This window comes from Gossypium arboreum, chromosome 2 (assembly GCF_025698485.1).
Source record: "Gossypium arboreum isolate Shixiya-1 chromosome 2, ASM2569848v2, whole genome shotgun sequence".
Lineage (NCBI taxonomy): Eukaryota > Viridiplantae > Streptophyta > Magnoliopsida > Malvales > Malvaceae > Gossypium > Gossypium arboreum.
In genome coordinates, this window is record NC_069071.1 from 75,558,871 (window position 1) to 75,566,381 (window position 7,511).

At 33.1% G+C, this 7,511-nt stretch overlaps 1 long non-coding RNA gene across 1 annotated transcript; it reads right to left on the bottom strand.

Moving 5' to 3' along the window:
- Positions 1-485: 485 nt before the first annotated feature.
- Positions 486-1,488, bottom strand: LOC108464684 (uncharacterized). Its single transcript, XR_001868343.2, has 2 exons — positions 1,217-1,488; positions 486-760 (listed from the first exon to the last, which is right to left on the bottom strand). It is a non-coding gene; the product is annotated as an uncharacterized LOC108464684 (long non-coding RNA).
- Positions 1,489-7,511: the final 6,023 nt, after the last annotated feature.

Sequence of the window (7,511 nt, forward strand, 5' to 3'; positions counted from 1 at the left end):
TTCAACAGGGGAATGTTGTGACCATGGAATCAGTCTACTCAAAATATGCATATTTTCTTAGAAGGCTACCAAGCATCTATTTTATTTGGTCTATAGTGGCCCAAAAACTCATTTCATCACATTATAGACATTAAACTCAAGCATCAAATATAATCCTTAGCATATCTAAACACCTATAATCCTTGGCATAGCCAAACACCTATAAACACATTAACACAAGTATATACATACTCATCCTAGATTCATTTAGCACACTCTTTACTTGGCTTACAAGAAAAATCTCAATTACTAGAATAACATAATCGTACCAAACAATAATATCAACTTCAAGACCAACTCAAGACACTAGGTACATGCCACTTGCTACAAGAATATTGTAAGGCCCAATTTTTGTCCGGGCTTATACAAAAAAACCAACAAAAAAACAAATCAAAATATAAAATAAATAATAATAATAATAATAATAATAATAATAATAATAATAATAAAGCCCAAAGTCCAAATTTATGCTCTATTAAACAAGTCCAAATAAACCTAAATTAAACCTAACCCAAACAACCCAAACCCAACCTTAATCCCTGGCCCAACAAAACCCATTACACCCAATTAATAAACGGCCCAAAGGAGCCCAATAATGTGAAAACACCAAAAACTCTAGGGGTTTCTGGAATGTGCTAGAGCAGCAACAGATCGATCCCATGAGTAGTTCCCACGCACAGCTTCCACGAGCGGCTTCTTCCGTACTGCCGTTTCTCCACACCTGCAAATGGAACACACGAGAAGGAGCAAATAACAGAATACGCTACAGATTACAGGAAAGCAATTCAAGTTTTCTTATTTATTTTATTTTCATTTTTTAGCTATAAAAAGGGACTGAATGTACTATGTATTTTAGGGGGGGACGCATATTACGCACTCATACTACATATTGATACTCAATAAAAATTCAAAGGATTTTTTGGAGAAGGTGATCGTCGTTTCTTAAATCTCTTTAATATTATGTTGATCATTTTTTATTTCTTTTGTTTTTATCATTTACATTTTAAAAAACAAATGTGAAAAGAAAAAGGGGGGAATACGAAGAAGGCAGTAAGAATTTTTAGAAGGTGATTTCTATTTAAATTTCTTTAAATTTTTGCACTTTCTGGCGATTGATATTTTTGAATCATTCGTCATTGCGTTTAAGAACAAAAGGAAAAAATAGAGGGGAGTTTACCTTCGAAAACGAGCCATCGAATTCCTTATCTCCTTCGTCGAAATCAAAGCCTGAGATGGGGATTTTAGAGTGTTAATCAGCCGAATAGTGAAAGTGGGAATTTCCTTTGTTTTTGAAGTGGCTAGGGTTTGGTCTTTGAGAATCGGTTAAAGAAGGGGAAAATTAGGGATTTTCTTTGATTGTTTAAAGAAAATGGTAGATTGCCATCCAATTTCTTTTAGTTTTAATGTTAAAAAATGGCGTCATTTGGTAAAACAAGAAAGCCCACGCATTGACCCAATTTGTAAGCTGGATATGCGCATTTTCACTTTAAATGGGAAATTTTCGCGACCAGTCCCTCCCATTTGCGCCACCTTAATTTAATCTTATCCTATTTCTTTCATTTCTGCCCTGAAGTTTGAGGGCTATTCCAATTCAGTCCGCCCTTGAGTGTTTTTTTTGGAGTTGGGAACATTTGCACTTTTAGCCTTCGTGCATTCACGCGCATTGTATTTTAGTCCTTATGACAGTTTCATTGATTTATTTTATTTATTAATTATCTCTGTTAGTTTAATTTTATTTCAATTAATTTTTTTTTCTATTTTAATTTGTATAATTCATTATTTCTTTTATACATTCATTTAGTGTTTATCTCTTAATTTTTTTATACATTTTAAATTACTTTCATAAATTGCTTTGTTTTTATTATAAAAGTATTATTTTAAAATTACCTTTTATATATCATATTATTTTAAAATTTTGTACAATATTTAATTTAAATTACCTATATATATATAATTTACATTAAAAATAGTTTTATTTTATAAACATTATTAATTCTATGTTATTTTATATATATAATTTCTTTTAAATCGCTTATTTGCATCTCCTTTTAAATTTATTATGTATGTAATTTATTCTTGAAAACATATATTCTTATTTCTTTGTTATTTAGGATTCTTTCATGTATATATAGTTTTATTATATATTGGCCTGTTATTCTTTTATGTATATTGTTTATTCCTTATTTTTATTATATCTTCATTATATATATTGTTTACATTGATTTTTATTATTGTACGTACATTATCACCTTTAAATAGATATGTATTATTTTTAAAATATTTTTATATGATATTTGCTCTGAATTTCTTCTTTCACAATATTTTTATTTTAATATCCATTTACATATTTTTAAGTTTTATTTTTATATATGTAAACCATTTCAAACCCTAGCATGCATTATTTATTTGTAAGTTTTTCTAGAATAGCCTATTTATACGTAATGGTAAAGGGCATATAGTTTTTAAATTGTTGTGTATTATATTGGCTCTCGGTGTCCATATTGCTCTCAGATATTATGTGTTATGCTTTTATTTTTCATATTATTTTATATATTATTATTGTATATTGTCAATCAGTCTTTTGTACTATTACTTCAATTTCTGCTCATCTATGTTCAAAATTATTATATTTTATTCTAATTTATTAATGTTGGATGTGAGCACATTGTTATTGTATGTTCGTAAATTTGTTTTTTTCTCTTTTCATGACTATAATATTTTCACTCATTAGAAGGATATATTACTCGTGTATATTGTCCAATGTTCGTAATTTCGCCTTTTGTTTGTTTTCACTTTTTGTTTTAAAGTTAATTATTCCCTTTTTATTTCAAGTAAAATTAAAACGTTTTGAGATAGTTTACAATGGTTTATTTAAAAAAAAAATTCAAATAAGGCAATGTTCAATATTTAGAAATTCGAAGAATCGTGCCCTACCGTGCTGGGTTTCGATTTTTCTTTGGACTAAATATCTGGATATCCTTTTATAATTTTTAACCTTTTGTGAGTCAAAAAATCAATTGTGTTTTCAAAGGTATGAAGAATCGTGTCCAATCGTGCTAGATGTGATGCTGCATACCTTTGAAACGAGAGAGTTTTGATGACTAGCTTACACCACTCACATATTTTAATAAGAACCATATTTCAAGATTTCTTTTCTAAAATTTTAAACATAAGGACAACATGTGATCAATCTGGTACCAATTTTTGGGCATAGTGAGGGTGCTAACCCTTCCTTTTACGTAATCGGCTCCTGAACCCATTTTATTTATTTTTACATAGATTAAAAATGTTTTAAACGAAATGTCTTATCAGGTGGTCCAATCACACCTAAACAAAAAGATTGGTGGTGACTCCACATGTTGTTTAAAAGCCGATTTATGTTTTTTCCCTTGAAATGAAAATTGGTTTCGACAAATATAAAAAATTATACAAACTTCATTGAGTCAAGAATTGAGTACTAGATGTTGTCGAACACCTTGAGACTTTAAAATCTATCTTTAGTTGTGCACAAAAATAAATAAAACCGTACATTGAGCAATAGGGCTCAATGGTGTTAGCATGATTTAAAACATTAATCAAATATAGAAAAACACCAAATACACATAATATGGAAACAAAATACTATCTAAACCATAATTGCATTTCATGTCTCATGAGCTTAACATCTTGCTTTATGCTATTTAACATGTTATATACCAACATTTAATCCATATGCCATTACATTTAAATTACATAAATAATATAGCATATCATAAGGATCATTTTACTTTCTCTTTACATTCTCAAATCTATTGATTCGTTTTATAATCGTATCAGCCCCTAGGGCTCGTATTAACTAAATCAAATGATCTTTCATTAACCATATTTTATTGTTTTCACATCAATATAAAATGGCACAATTCATTATTTAATGTCAATAAGCAAAATAAATGTTTCAATTGTCCCTAATAACCGAGTGTAGAGACAAGGTGAATACACAGATCATCCAACCATCACACCAATATATTCGACACTCAGTGCCTCATCAGTACGTTTGAAGTATAATGCACTTCATTGCTAATTAGTATAAACCAAAGCAAATATATAAATGTTCCTATCAACTCATCGATACATTCAAAGTATAACATGTGCTCCTCACCTCATCTGTATAAACCAAAGTAAAATCCCATACACTAATCCTATGGCATGCCAAGTACACCCAACTCTATCCGAGACCGTTACATTTAACACCCCATACCTGGCCCAGATGCCAAGGCCAAGTCTAGAAAGCTACCTCGAATATTATCAAAGTACAGTATTTTAAAATTTAGTTTTAAGCAAAACCGAAAAGACTTAACAACTGTAAAAAAAATCACATTTACTATTATCCTAAGGCATCGTATGTCTTAAAATTACTGGAAATAGGCTAGTAAAACTACTGAGAATAAACTGGATAAATAGTATGATCGAGCTCCTGATTTGCTGACCCGATCAAATATGTGGGTTACTTGTAATATAGTTAATAGAAGAAATGACTTATGATCTTATAAAAAAATAATTATATGTACAAACGGATTTATGTTAAAACTAGTAAGGTGCCAAATTTGTGTTCGAAATCGAATCCACAAGGTAAACCATTCAGTTTAGTTTATTGGAACAACACAGACAGATAGTAAGTTAGATTCTTCTCAAATGCAAAATAGATCAGAATAGATGTAGTTTTCCAATTCCCTACCCTCTACACACTATCTCTGACCAACCCAACACACCAAATAGGGTATTGAATACCAATCAAATTCTACACACCAAATAGTGTCAGTATGACATGTTCCAATGATTATAGTCTAGCTGTCAGATCAAAATATAGATACCAGTGGTTTAGCCACTGTCTCTGAATAGAATACTTCCTCTTTTACTCAATCCTATCTGATGAAGATGTAGATTCAAGTAACAGTTAATATGGAGGCCTATACACTATTTAGATTCAATTTATACCCATACAGAATAATTCAATATCATTAACAGTTATTGTATGGAATGTACACATATAGATTTTTTAGTACTCAGTCTCAGATCACAAAATGATAGTTTATATAGTTTAATTCAGTTCATATAGATCCCACAGAAGGCTTGCATTTGTTTCAAACGACGTTTTTAGCCCGAGGGAAAAATTTTAAAATTTTAGTCCACACCCCCGTGTGGTTTCACTCAGCTTGGATAGCTAGCCCGTGTGGCTCTATAAGGCTTAGGACAGGCCCGTGTGTCCTATACGGCCTGACACACATTTATATCACCTGTCCGTGTGGTCGTAATCCACAAACAATGAGTTACACGGTCTAGGCACACAATTGTGTGTTCAGCCGCTATGAACCCTGCACTAAACATTCCCACACACGGTCTGGACACATGCATGTGTCTCTAGCCTGTGTGTCTCTAATTCATGAACAATAAGTTACATGGTCTACCACACGGCCATGTGGCATCGACAGCCCTATTTTACGATGACTAAAACTCGAAGAAGAAAGGTTTTTAGTACCGACCTGATGTAGCGTCTGTGCAAGGGTAATCCCGACACTTCCAAAGCCTAAAAACAAGATTCAATGACCCAATTAACTTAATAAAAGCTTGATTAGAGCACAAAACTAAAACTCATCGAAGTTTCCGACACAAACTTCCAAATGAACAACAACAATACCTTCGCCTAGGACAACCAAATCACTGATTGTAGACGTTGGGGGAAATGTTATCCACGAGACCTTCTCTTAATAAACAAAAATCGAACATATAGACAAAGAATTCAAGCGTAATAGTCAAAAACCCCACGTTTGTTAGAAGCAAATAATAGCGAGAGTTAACAAAAATTCAATGATAGAACTTATGAATTTACCTCTCGGTTGATGCAACGACAAACTAGAATTCTCATTTTGGCCCAGTATAGTTACGAAAACTAGCAAAAAGAAAAAGAATAAGGAAGAAGAGAAGAGGAAGAAGAGAAACTAATGTGAAACTAATTTTAAAATTAAATCAAAACTAACAAACTTCACTAGATAGTAAAATATTTCCTTAACGCATACGCAGAGACTCAAACATAGGACTAGCAAGTATACAGAAGCTTAACCATTGTACCACTAGATTCATCGCTGGCACAGAATTGCGCAGAATTAAACTCAAGTTAATAGTTCAAGAGTAGAGGTTAGTTTAAAATAAAATAGTAAGACTTTCTAAAGGCACTACTCGAACCTTTGACCTCAAACTCATACACAAGGCACATAGCCATAGATATAGGGATTTAATTCAGATAAAAACCAATATCAAATATTTAAATTTTGGGACGTTACAACTCCTTCCCCCTAAAAGAAATTTCAGCCTTGAAATTTACCTAACTCAAACCGATAGGGGGTATTGCCGACAAATCAATTCTTCAGGTTTCCAAGTGGCTTCTTCAGTGCCATGGTTTCGCCACATAACCTTAACCAGAAGAAAAATTTTCGTTCATAATACTTGACGTCTCGATCTAGAATCTAAACAGGCTCCTCCTTAAAAGTCAGATCTGGTCGTACCTTAATTTCCTTAATAGTAACAATGCGTGACAGATCAAACCGATAGCGCATCAACATCGAGACGTGAAACACATCATGAATCCAATCCAACTCAGGAGGTAATTCTAGCTAATAAGTAATAGGTTCGACACACTTTAGAATATGGTAAGGTCCAATAAACCTCAGTCTCAACTTGCCCTTACGTCCAAACTGGAGAACCTTTTTCCACGGAGACATTTTCAGAAACATCCGATCATTTGCAGAAAACTCGATATCTTTTCTCTTTAAATCTGCATATGATTTCTGTCGGTCAGAAGTGACCTTAAGCCGGCTTCGGATCAGCTTAATAGTATTCTCACTCTTAGAAACTAGCTCGGGACCCACAACCTAACAGTCACTTCACATAGTACAACACAGAGGAATACGACACTTATGACCATACAGAGCCTCGTAAGGTGCCATCTAAATACTAGACTGGAAGTTATTGTTGTACGAAAATTTAGATAATGAGAAATAATCCACCTAATTACCCCGAAAATGTAACACCCCTTACCCGTATTCGACGTCAAAATAGGGTACGAGGCGTTACCAAATATAAACTCACACAATCATACAAAATCGAGACATGAACTTTCGTCCAATTTGAAACTTTTCATTCACATGTATATCATCCCTTATATGGGCCCTTGAGGCCCAAAACATACGTTGGGTGTGGTTCGGGACTAAACTGAGAACTTTCATAACTTTTACAACACTTAGAAAATTTTCTTATTTTGGGGAGTTACACGCCCGTGTGGGTAAGCCGTGTGGTCACATACGCCCGTGTGGCGTGGGACACACTCGTGTGCTCAACCCGTGTAACTCTCTGTTTATGATGTCATCAGCAGAATAAGGGCACGTGGCCATGTCACACGCCCATGTGCTAAGGCCAGTCCTTCACACAGTTGAGACACA